General features: G+C 41.6%; 1 protein-coding gene across 1 annotated transcript in view; it reads right to left on the bottom strand.

Annotated features, from left to right (window-relative positions):
* The window catches only part of TRPC5 (transient receptor potential cation channel subfamily C member 5), a 194,687-nt gene that overhangs the window by 143,290 nt on the left and 38,598 nt on the right, over window positions 1-12,799 (bottom strand).

Genomic DNA, 12,799 nt, shown 5'->3' with positions numbered 1-12,799 from the left:
CACACACACACACACACATACATATAACTTCAGGGGACCAAAGACCAAGGCCAGACAGGGTTCGTCCAACTTCCTGTAGGTCCCAGGAAGGTAAAGATAATTCGTTAGGGTCAGGAAGAAATACTCTGAAAATGAAGACTTCTCGGCTTGGGGAGGGGATACTGATAACAAAAGGACCATTGATAAAACTGCTATGTCCATGATGTAATGTTTAGTGTAAATAGCAGCTATGAAGGTGGGGGCTTCTTTGGGTATTCAGGGGCACTTCTGGGTGAGTGCGCAGAACCTGATCAATGAATTAAAAAATCTTTCAACTTTAAAATGTATCTTGCCAGGCACGGTGGCTCACGCCTGTAATCCCAGCACTTTGGGAGGCTGAGGCAGGCGGATCATGAGGTCAAGAGATAGAGAACATCTTGGCTAACACAGTGAAATCCCGTCCCTACTAAAAACACAAAAAATTAGCCAGGTGTGGTGGCGGGTGCCTGTAGTCCCAGCTACTTGGGAGGCTGATGCAGGAGAATGGAGTGAACCCAGGAGGCGGAGCTGGCAGTGAACCGAGATCACGCCACTGCACTCCAGCCTGGGCAACAGAGAAAGACTCAGTCTCAAAAAAAAAAAAAGAAAAGTCTCCTTTAGGACCCAGTCTTTTCTCAGTCCAGTAGGGAAACTGAGGCAGCTCGCAAGACTCACAGAAGAGTTTAAGTGTGGTAGGATCTAGAGCTAGAGAAGGGGGGGACTGGAATAGTCAATAGAGGCAACAGAGGCTTTATGAAGAGGTGAAGCCGAGTATTCAAAACATGGATAGGATTCCAGAAAATTGAGAAATATTGATTTTATTACACTTTAGGAAAACGTTTTAATGTTCATTTTTTTTTCATTTCTAAGATGCATTTAATAGATGTAGTATACCTAATTCATAAGGCTATATGACAATTTTTAAAATGACTGTATATAATGCAGAATATTTTAACATCTTTTACTTGGTAGCTAATTAAAATCTTTTCTAAATGTAAAACATATAAATTATCAAAATGTGAGAATGAGATTTAGACAGCCGAAATAAAATCATCAGTTAATAACTATTATGACCCAGAAGTGCATATTTCTGCTCTTCAGTGGAGACTCGGGGTGCCCTCGCCATTAGTTAGTTCCTTTAGCCTTAACAGCAGAGGTTTTTTCCTCAGGGTCATTAAGACTGGGCACGTATCATAGTTAATATTCATTGATAAATTAGGTAAGTAAAACAGAAAAAAAGCTGAACTCAAGAAAAATTTGAGAAGACAGAGCACATAAACAGGACTATAATTCACAATAACTTAGGTTTTGCTAGAAAAAAATCTCAAAATCTCAGTGACTTAATCAAGATTCAATTGGGCTACATATTTATGAAGAGTTGAGACACTGCAGAGTGCAAAGTAATCAGATTCCAACCCAATGGAGTTTGTATTCCAATAACATGTCATTCTCATACTTCTAAATCAAATATGTATGTTCTTAGATAGGCTTATGAAGATACACTCCAATAGCAGATTGAAGAGCTTCAATTCCTTTGTCTTACCCTTATTAAGCTACCTGTAAGTGAAAATAACATTCTATTGTAGTATAAGTGATATAAGTTATACATCTCTGTATTAATATATATGTTAATTTGCTCTATATATTCTTTAATCGGGGACACAAGCTGAAAGGATAAGAAAATTCAGTTCTTAAAGTTTGTGTACCCAAAAGTGGCACACATGATTTTCCTTCATATTTCATTAGCTAAAACAATCATATGGTCAAGGTTTGTCCTTTCAGGTAAAACATAAAATTAACTCCAAAGCTAGGAAGAAAATAAGTAGAATAATATTTGTCTAACATAAAATTATAAAATTTTCATTGTGTAAACTAACCAAATCTACCTCATTCATGAGGTATAAAATGTACTTTAGTATTATTTCGTTATAATTTATTAAGTATTTATGATTATAAAAGTATTCAGAAAAAATGAAATAAAACAGAAATCTCATGTTGCTCTGGAGCCACAGAAACAGAGTCCACATGTTCCATATAGCATATGGTACTTGCATTGAGGATATCAATGATTGATATAGGCATGATGCATGCACATGACCTTGGAAAATATTGTATTTATAGAAGGTATAAGATCTTTTTCCTCTGACTTTCTTTTCTTTATTATTTTTTTTATTTTTATTTTATTAGACTTTAAGTTCTAGGGTACATGTGCATAACGTGCAGGTTTGTTACATATGTATACTTGTGCCATGTGGTGTGCTGCACCCATCAACTCGTCAGCACCCATCAATTCATCATTTATATCAGGTATAACTCCCAATGCAATCCCTTCCCCCCTCCCCCCCCCCCCTCCCCCCTCCCCATGATAGGCCCCAGTGTGTGATGTTCCCCTTCCCGAGTCCAAGTGATCTCATTGTTCAGTTCCCACCTATGAGTGAGAACATGCGGTGTTTGGTTTTCTCTTCTTGTGATAGTTTGCTAAGAATGATGGTTTCCAGCTGCATCCATGTCCCTACAAAGGACGCAAACTCATCCTTTTTTATGGCTGCATAATATTCCATGGTGTATATGTGCCACATTTTCTTAATCCAGTCTGTCACAGATGGACATTTGGGTTGATTCCAAGTCTTTGCTATTGTGAATAGTGCCGCAATAAACATACGTGTGCATGTGTCTTTATAGCAGCATGATTTATAATCCTTTGGGTATATACCCAGTAGTGGGATGGCTGGGTCATATGGTACATCTAGTTCTAGATCCTTGAGGAATCGCCATACTGTTTTCCATAATGGTTGAACTAGTTTACAATCCCACCAACAGTGTAAAAGTGTTCCTATTTCCCCACATTCTCCCCAACACCTGTTGTTTCCTGACTTTTTAATGATTGCCATTCTAACTGGTGTGAGATGGTATCTCATTGTGGTTTTGATTTGCATTTCTCTGATGGCCAGTGATGATGAGCATTTTTTCATGTGTCTGTTGGCTGTATGAATGTCTTTTTTTGAGAAATGTCTGTTCATATCCTTTGCCCACTTTTTGATGGGGTTGTTGTTTTTTTCTGGTAATTTGTTTGAGTCTTTGTAGATCTGGATATTAGCCCTTGTCAGATGAGTAGATTGCAAACATTTTCTCCCATTCTGTAGGTTGTCTGTTCACTCGGATGGTAGTTTCTTTTGCTGTGCAGAAGCTCTTTAGTTTAATCATATCCCATTGTCAATTTTGGCTTTTGCTGCCATTGCTTTTGGTGTTTTTGACATGAAGTCCTTGCCCATGCCTATGTCCTGAATGGTACTACCTAGGTTTCCTTCTAGGGTTTTGATGGTATTAGGTCTAACATTTAAGTCTCTAATCCATCTTGAATTAACTTTCGTATAAGGAGTAAGGAAGGATCCAGTTTCAGCTTTCTACTAGGCTAGCCATTTTCCCAACACCATTTATTAAATAGGGAGTCCTTCCCATTTCTTGTTTCTCTCAGGTTTGTCAAAGATCAGGTGGCTGTAGATGTGTGGTATTATTTCTGAGGACTCTGTTCTGTTCCATTGGTCTATATCTCTATTTTGGTACCAGTACATGCTGTTTTGGTTACTGTGGCCTTGTAGTATAGTTTGAAGTCAGGTAGCGTGATGCCTCCAGCTTTGTTCTTTTGACTTAGGATTGTCTTGGCAATGCGGCTCTTTTTTGGTTCCATATGAACTTTAAAGCAGTTTTTTTTCCAATTCTGTGAAGAAAGTCATTGGTAGCTTGATGGGGATGGCATTGAATCTATAAATAACCTTGGGCAGTATGGCCATTTTCACGATATTGATTCTTCCTCTCCATGAGCATGGTATGTTCTTCCATTTGTTTGTGTCCTCTTTGATTTCACTGAGCAGTGGTTTGTAGTTCTCCTTGAAGAGGTCCTTGACATCCCTTGTAAGTTGGATTCCTAGGTATTTTATTCTCTTTGAAGCAACTGCGAATGGAAGTTCATTCATGATTTGGCTCTCTGTTTGTCTGTTACTGGTGTATAAGAATGCTTGTGATTTTTGCACATTGATTTTGTATCCTGAGACTTTGCTGAAGTTGCTTATCAGCTTAAGGAGATTTTGGGCTGAGACAATGGGGTTTTCTAATATACAATCATGTGGTCATCTGCAAACAGGGACAATTGACTTCTTCTTTTCCTAACTGGATACCCTTGATTTCTTTCTCTGCCTGATTGCCCTAGCCAGAACTTCCAAGACTATGTTGAATAGGAGTGGTGAGAGAGGGCATCCCTGTCTTGTGCCAGTTTTCAAAGGAATTTTTCCAGTTTTTGCCCATTCAGTATGATATTGGCTGTGGGTTTGTCATAAATAGCTCTTGTTATTTTGAGGTACGTTCCATCAATACCGAATTTATTGAGCATTTTTAGCATGAAGGGCTGTTGAATTTTGTCAAAAGCCTTTTCTGCATCTATTGAGATAATCATGTTGTTCTTGTCTTTTGTTCTGTTTTATGCTGGATTACGTTTATTGATTTGCATATGTTGAACCAGTCTTGCATCCCAGCGATGAAGCCCACTTGATCATGGTGGATAAGCTTTTTGATGTGCTGCTGAATCGGTTTGCCAGTATTTTATTGAGGATTTTTGCATCGATGTTCATCAGGGATATTGGTCTAAAATTCTCTTTTTTGTGTTGTCTCTCTGCCAGGCTTTGGTATCAGGATGATGCTGGCCTCATAAAATGAGTTAGGGAGGATTCCCTCTTTTTCTATTGATTGGATAGTTTCAGAAGGAATGGTACCAGCTCCTCTTTGTACCTCTGGTAGAATTCAACTGTGAATCCATCTGGTCCTGGACTTTTTTTGGTTGGTAGGCTATTAATTATGCCTCAATTTCAGAGCCTGCTATTGGTCTATTCAGGGATTCAACTTCTCCTGGTTTAGTCTTGGAAGAGTGTAAGTGTCCAGGAAATTATCCATTTCTTCTAGATTTTCTAGTTTATTTGCATAGAGGTGTTTATAGTATTCTCTGATGGTAGTTTGTATTTCTGTGGTGTCCGTGGTGATATCCCCTTTATCATTTTTTATTGCGTCTATTTGATTCCTCTCTCTTTTCTTCTTTATTAGTCTTGCTAGCGGTCTGTCAATTTTGTTGATCTTTTCAAAAAACCAACTCCTGGATTCATTGATTTTTTGGAGGGTTTTTTGTGTCTCTATCTCCTTCAGTTCTGCTCTGATCTTAGTTTTTTCTTGCCTCTGCTAGCTTTTGAATGTGTTGCTCTTGCTTCTCCAGTTCTTTTAATTGTGATGTTAGAGTGTCAATTTTAGATCTTTCCAGCTGTCTCTTGTGGGCATTTAGTGCTATAAATTTCCCTCTACACACTGCTTTAAATGTGTCCCAGAGATTCTGGTATGTTGTATCTTTGTTCTCATTGGTTTCAAAGAACATCTTGATTTCTGCCTTCATTCGTTATGTACCCAGTAGTCATTCAGGAGCAGGTTGTTTGTAGTTGAGTAGTCATTCAGGAGCAGTTTCCATGTAGTTGAGCGGTTTTGATTGAGTTTCTTAGTCCTGAGTTCTAGTTTGATTGCACTGTGGTCTGAGAGACAGTGTTTATAATTTCTGTTCTTTTACATATGCTAAGGAGTGCTTTACTTCCAATTATGTGGTCAATTTTGAAATAAGTGCCATGTGGTGCTGAGAAGAAATGTAGATCTGTTGATCTGGGGTGGAGAGTTCTATAGATGTCTATTAGGTCCGCTTGGTGCAGAGATGAGTCAATTCCTGGATATCCTTGTTAACTTTCTGTCTCGTTGATCTGTCTAATGTTGACAGTGGACTGTTGAAATCTCCCATTATTATTGTATGGGAGTCTAAGTCTCTTGTAAGTCTCTAAGGACTTGCTTTATGAATTTGGGTGCTCCTGTATTGGGTGCATATATATTTAGGAGAGTTAGCTCTTCCTGTTGAATTGATCCCTTTACCATTATGTAATGGCCTTCTTTGTCTCTTTTGATCTTTGATGGTTTAAAGTCTATTTTATCAGAGACTAGGATTGCAACCCCTGCTTTTTTTTGTTCTCCATTTGCTTGGTAGATCTTCCTCCATCCCTTTATTTTGAGCCTATGTATGTCTCTGCATGTGAGATGGGTCTCCTGAATACAGCAGACTGATGGGTCTTGACTCTTTATCCAGTTTGCCAGTCTGTGTCTTCTCATTGGAGCATTTAGTCCATTAACATTTAAGGTTAATATTGTTATGTGTGAACTTGATCCTGCATTATGATATTAACTGGTTTTTTTGCTCGTTAGTTGATGCAGTTTCTTCCTAGCCTCGATGGTCTTTACATTTTGGCATGTTTTTGCAATGGCTGGTACCGGTTGTTCCTTTCCATTTTAGGGTTTCCTTCAGGGTCTCTTGTAAGGCAGGCCTGGTGGTGACAAAATCTTAAGCATTTGCTTATCTGTAAAGGATTTTATTTTCCTTCACTGATGAAACTTAGTTTGGCTGGATATGAAATTCTGGGTTGAAAATTCTTTTCTTTAAGAATGTTGAATATTGGCCCCCAATCTCTTCTGGCTTGCAGAGTTTCTGCCGAGAGGTCTGCTGTTAGTCTGATGGGCTTCCCTTTGTGGGTAACCCGACCTTTCTCTCTGGCTGCCCTTAAGATTTTTTCCTTCATTTCAACTTTGGAATCTGGCAATTATGTGTCTTGGAGTTGCTCTTCTCGAGGAGTATCTTTGTGGCATTCTCTGTATTTCCTGAATTTGAATGTTGGCCTGCCCTACTAGGTTGGGGAAGTTCTCCTGGATGATATCCTGAAGAGTGTTTTCCAACTTGGTTCCATTTTCCCCCTCACTTTCAGCACCCCAATCAGACGTAGATTTGGTCTTTTTACATAATCCCATACTTCTTGCAGGCTTTGTTCATTTCTTTTTCTTCTTTTTTCTTTTTTGGTTTCTCTTCTCGCTTCATTTCATTCATTTGATCCTCAATCGCTGATACTCTTTCTTCCAGTTGATCAAGTCGGTTACTGAAGCTTGTGGATTTGTCACATATTTCTCGTGTCATGGTTTTCATCTCTGTCATTCATTTATGACTTCTCTGCATTAATTATTCTAGCTATCAATTCTTCCACTCTTTTTTCAAGATTTTTAGTTTCTTTGTGCTGGTACGTAATTCCTCCTTTAGCTCTGAGAAGTTTGATGGACTGAAGCCTTCTTCTCTCATCTCGTCAAAGTCATTCTCCAACCAGCTTTGATCCATTGCTGGCGATGAGCTGCGCTCCTTTGCAGGGGAGATGTACTCTTATTTTTTGAATTTCCAGCTTTTCTGCCCTGCTTCTTCCCCATCTTTGTGGTTTTATCTGCCTCTGTCTTTGATGATGGTGACGTACTGATGGGGTTTTGGTATAGGTGTTCTTGCTGTTTGATAGTTTTTCCTTCTAATAGTCAGGACCCTCAGCTGTAGGTCTGTTGGAGATTGCTTAAGGTCCACTCCAACCCTGTTTGCCTGGGTATCAGCAGCAGAGGTTGCAGAATAGAATATTGCTGAACAGCGAGTGTACCTGTCTGATTCTTACTTTGGAGCTTCCTCTCAGGGGTGTACTCCCCCTGTGAGGTGTGGGTGTCAACTGCCCCTAGTGGGGGATGTCTCCCAGTTAGGCTACTCAGGGGTCAGGGACCCACTTGAGCAGGCAGTCTGTCCATTCTCAGATCTCAACCTTCGTGTTGGGAGATCCACTGCTCTCTTCAAAGCTGTCAGACAGAGTCGTTCGCGTCTGCACAGGCCTCTGCTGCTTTCCCTGTTGTTTTTTTAGCTGCGCCCTGTCCCCAGAGGTGGAGACTACAGAGACAGGCAGGTTTCCTTGAGCTGCTGTGAGCTCCACCCAGTTCGAGCTTCTCAGCCGCTTTGTTTACCTACTTAAGCCTCAGCAATGGCGGGCGCCCCTCCCCCAGCCTCGCTGCTGCCTTGTGGTTAGATTGCAGACTGCTGTGCTGGCAATGAGGGAGGCTCCATGGGCGTGGGACCCTCCCGGCCAGGTGTGGGTATAATCTCCTGGTGTGCCTGTTTGCTTAAAGCACAGTATTGGCGTGGGAATTACCCGATTTTCCAGGTGTTGTGTGTCTCAGTTTGCCTGGCTAGGAAAAGGGATTCCTTTCCCCCTTGCGCTTCCCAGGTGAGGCAATGCCTCGCCCTGCTTCAGCTTTCGCTGGTCGGGCTGCAGCAGCTGACCAGCACTGATTGTCCGGCACTCCCCAGTGAGATGACCCCAGTACCTCAGTTGAAAATGCAGAAATCACGGTCTTCTGTGTCGCTCGCGCCGGGAGTTGGAGACTGGAGCTTTCCTATTGGCCATCCTGCCGCAAAGTAAATGTTCATTTTAACTGGGTAGGACAGACCGTGGATAATTGGAAGTCTCATCGAATAGACAAATTATGGGATTTTTGTTTTGTTTTAAATTTTCTTTATCTCTCTAAATGTAAGCAGAGAGACAAATCGTGTTTTAATCAATAGTTTCTTTTTACTCTCAAAACTTCTTTAAAAAATAAAACAACAACCCACAGTTACTGGCTAACTGACAAAGGGATGAGTTACTGTTTTTCAACATCATTGCCTCCCTCCCACCTTGCACGCAGGATTCTCCAACAGGGAAGTGGCCAGAAAACAGAGTAGTAGAAAGGTGGAGGAGGAGGAGTTTGCAAGAAATCTGTTTCCTTCACTGAGTGCTTGCATCAGTCTCTCAATAGTTGAAAGCTGACTGCATAATGGTTATTAATTGCTAGCATGGAACAGCGAGTAAACATTGTTAAACATTTAGAGGGAGCCGCTACAAACAAGACAGCAGGAAGGGAGCAACTGGCTCATAAGTAAATTGGACATAGGAAAGAGAAAGAGTAATCTCAGAAATTAACATCAGCCTACAGGCTAAGGAATAAGTAGATCTGAGTGGGCCTGGAAATGAACATAAACACCATCGGCATAAAGCCTAGAGTGGGAGAGATGGGGAAGTGAGAAATTTGTCACAGTCTCCCCAGGAAGAAGAGAGCTCAGATCTGAGAACTCTGCCCTTTCTCTGGGCAGAGGCCTTCCTCAATCTCTGTCTGGGTCTAAAAGTGTTGAGCAGAAGGGAAGAGAGGCTAACCTGTAGCACAGGATTTCCTGGGTTACATTGGGGGTATGGGTCTGCTCCCTACCATGCTATTCCTCCTTCTTCTCTCTCTGTCTCTCGCTCTCTCTCTCACGCTCTCTCTCTCCCCCTCCTCCTTATTCTTTCTACTTTTCTTACTCTTTTCCTTTCTTTTCTTCCATGGCAGTGCTGCCAGTCCTGTCCAAGACACACAGCAATACCTGTGAATAGTGTTTAGCCCCACTTGCCTGATATAGCCAAAAGGTTGTGGTTGTTTATGCGTAGAATAATGAAATGCTTTCTGAAACTATCTGATTATATTGTCTAACAAGGAACTTATGATTCTCCATTTGACTTCCTGAGTACCTAACACCAGAGAGGAAACCTTTTAAAAAGAAAACTGGTCTACAGTGACCAACCTTGCCCTCCCACCCAGACTGTTTTTTTCTCCTCCTATCAGTGTTGCCACTCACAGGTTGCTTTCTGTGTGTATATCCTTGTGGATTCCCTGTGTGGAATGGTCTCTCGCCCCATTTCTCTGCCACTCAAGGGCCATTGCAAGTTCTAACTTCTTCAATAGCTCCTCCTCCTAACTTTGAGCTTATCTCTTGCTCTCCACTCAGACATTGTGGGCACAAGGTTACATGCAAGGAAATCACTTTTCTAATGTTGTCTTATATTATTCTGAAATTACTTCACACATGTACTTTTTGCCTCCTTGATAAGGTTATGAGCTCTTTGAAGGCAGAGTTGTCCTGGTCTGCTCTTGTTTCCCCTATGGCATCTAGCACAGTGCTAGATGCACAGCAGACACTCGGCAAACATAAATTAAATTTCCTATTTTCACATTAAGGAATCGACTCTCTTGGGCCAGGTGTGGTGGCTCACGCCTGTAATCCCAGCACTTTGGGAGGCTGAGGTGAGAGGATCACTTGAGTCCAGGAGTTCAAGACCAGCCTGGGCAACATAGTGACACTCTGTCTCTAAAAAAACAAAACAAAAACATTATATTAGCTAGGTGTGATGGCAAGCACCTGTGGTCCCAGCTAGTAGGGAGGTTGGGGTGGGAGGATTGCTTGAGCCTGGGAGGTTGAGGCTACAGTGAGCTGTGATCATGCCACTGCACTCCATCCAGCCTGGGCAACAGAGTGAGACCCTGTCTCCAATAAAAAAGTAAAGAAAAGAGAAATTGACTCTATTGTTTACAAACCTGACTCCCACAATTTGGGTCAATATGAGCTAATTTCCTTGGACCTCTCCTTCCCATGTCCAGCTGAGAAGGCAGACATTCCAAGACTCCAAGAAGGGTAGATGACTAGCTTTGCAGGGAACTACTGTGAGGTCTCACAAACTTGCAACATTTCTGCCTGTATTTTTCACAATTCCATTGCTTCAAAGTGGGGACTGATCCATAGAGTATGGGTTTCTTCTACTCTTTCTACCCCTTCTGCTTTGTTCTCCTTCATCATCTTGCTGTTTTGTTTTCTGTTTTTCCTTCCCAGGCTGTGCAGAGACCATGGACTATCATCAGAACAGCCAAAGTAAAGGAAGAGAAAGTTTTTTTTTCTTTTTCTTTCTTTTTTTTTTTTTTTTGAGGCGGAGTCTCGCTCTGTCTCCCAGGCTGGAGTGCTGTGGCGTGATCTCGGCTCTCTGCAAGCTCCGCCTCCTGGGTTCACGCCATTCTCCTGCCTCAGCCTCCCGAGGAAGAGAAAGTTCTATAATGAGGGTCAGAAGATTCTGATAATAATCTAGATGTTATGACGTTGTCTAAAATACAGGCCAAACGGGTAACAGAAATGAGGACCAGGTGTAGGTATGTATGTATAATTTGGGTGAGTGAATGATAGAAACTGGTAAACTGCAGAGACCCTCTCAAAGGAGGCAGCTACTACTCAGCTCCTGTAAATTGTCATAAGCACAAGTGAGGAGCAGTGTTGTAAATTTTTGAAAAGAAGCCATAAACATGGATTTGGGGGTAGAAGCTCTTAAAGTTATAAATGTTGGCTCAAAAATTTTAAAGATAGTGTGCAGGCCAAGCAAAATACATATGTGAGACCAATTTGGTTTGAGTGAACCAGTTTGTGACCTTCGTGCTAGCACATAAGTTGTGAGACTAAAAAGACATGGGAGAAGATATTGGACATTTAGGCAAGGGCCAAATGATAAAAGGCCTCATACGCCACGCTAAGGAATTTATATATTATCTTTTGACCACAGGGAACTACTGAGGGTTTTAATCAGGAGAGTGGCATAGTTGATGAGTTTGGCCACAGTGTGGGAAATGGGCAGTGGTAATCATGCTCATAAATGTTTAACAACCAGCTCTCCACAGGGGAGGAAAAAGATCCTGTTTTTTGGTGTTTGCCAGTTTTTGTAGTGTAAATACTCCCACTGTGGCCAGTTTCATGCTACCAATATGACATCATGGAACATGGAGTTGGGAAGAGGAGTAGATAACCCACTCTCGCCAGCTGGCGTGAGCCAGCTCCAAGCACACCACCATGTGTTTCAGAATAAGACTAGTTAAAAGATATCATTAGTTCAGGTGAAGAGATGGCAAGGATCTTAAATTAGATAGTGATCTAGAGATAGACAAAAAATAACAAATTTAAGGCATTCATTGGATGTGTCAGGGAAGGGAGGGAGAAGAAATCAAGGGTATTGGGTCTCTAGATTCCAATGCCTGGTTGAACAGTAGTGTCACTAATTGAGATAGTGCATACAGGAGCAGGTTTAAGGTTTTTAAAAGTTCAGTTTTGTACTTGTTAACTTTGAAGTCCTTACTGGAAAAGCAGCAGGAAATTGTATAACTCCAGCATGAATCTTGAAGGAGAAGTTAGGGCTGAAAATATAGATGTGAGAGTCTTCAGTCAGTAATAGTAGTTGAAACCAAGAGTGGACAGGATCAGCGTCTGTCTGCCCTTGTTTCCTCACAAGTGACTCCACCAATCTACTCCAAGGACTCTGTCCAGCCCCAGTTTCCAGGGTAACCGAGGCTTGAAATAAGAAGCACTTAGGAGGCCTGCATCAGGTTCCATCATTCCAAATTCTACTGTTGAGGCTTTTGCAACGGGACATTCTTGTTCTGTTTGTTTCTTAATTGCAGCTTCTCCTGCACCTGTGCCCTAGCTTTTAAAACAAGGCTTCACCCTTACCTGAGTTTCTGGCCTAATATCTCAGGCCTCTTTAATGAAATGTAGCTGTGAAGAGGAGATGAGGCTGCATCTTGAGCACCTTGATTAGATCATGGGGAGGACCCAGGGAGGAGGGAAGAGATTATAGACAAGGGAAAGAGGGGGCTTGTGGGTAGATCAGGGTGCCTGAAAAGATGAGGAGGGATGAGGTCAAGAGCAAAGGTTGGGGTGAGGTGGAGGTTGATCTTGGTCTGGAATAAGGATGCCTTATCCTCAGAGACTGGAGGAAAAAAGGTGAGTTGAATGGAGCTGTTGGTAAGTTTGTTATTGAAGAGGGCTGGAAGCTGAAGTACTTCCCATCTAAAAATGCAGTTTTCTTATTGAAATGGGAGGTGAGATCAGATGCTTTGAGTGAGGTGGAGAAGTTGGAAGGGTGTGTGGAGAGAGTTCAATGTATGGAAGATTTGCTAAGGGGAGAGAAAGAGGAAGTTGACCAAAGGAAAGTAAAAGGATGGCCTAGCAGTCCTGAAGTCTTGGGTAAATTAGCAGCTG

Source organism: Trachypithecus francoisi, unplaced genomic scaffold (genome assembly GCF_009764315.1).
Source record: "Trachypithecus francoisi isolate TF-2019V2 unplaced genomic scaffold, Tfra_2.0 Lachesis_group6, whole genome shotgun sequence".
NCBI classification, from domain to species: domain Eukaryota; kingdom Metazoa; phylum Chordata; class Mammalia; order Primates; family Cercopithecidae; genus Trachypithecus; species Trachypithecus francoisi.
Note: the sequence above shows the minus strand (reverse complement) of the source record. Positions and strands in the feature narration are given on the sequence as shown.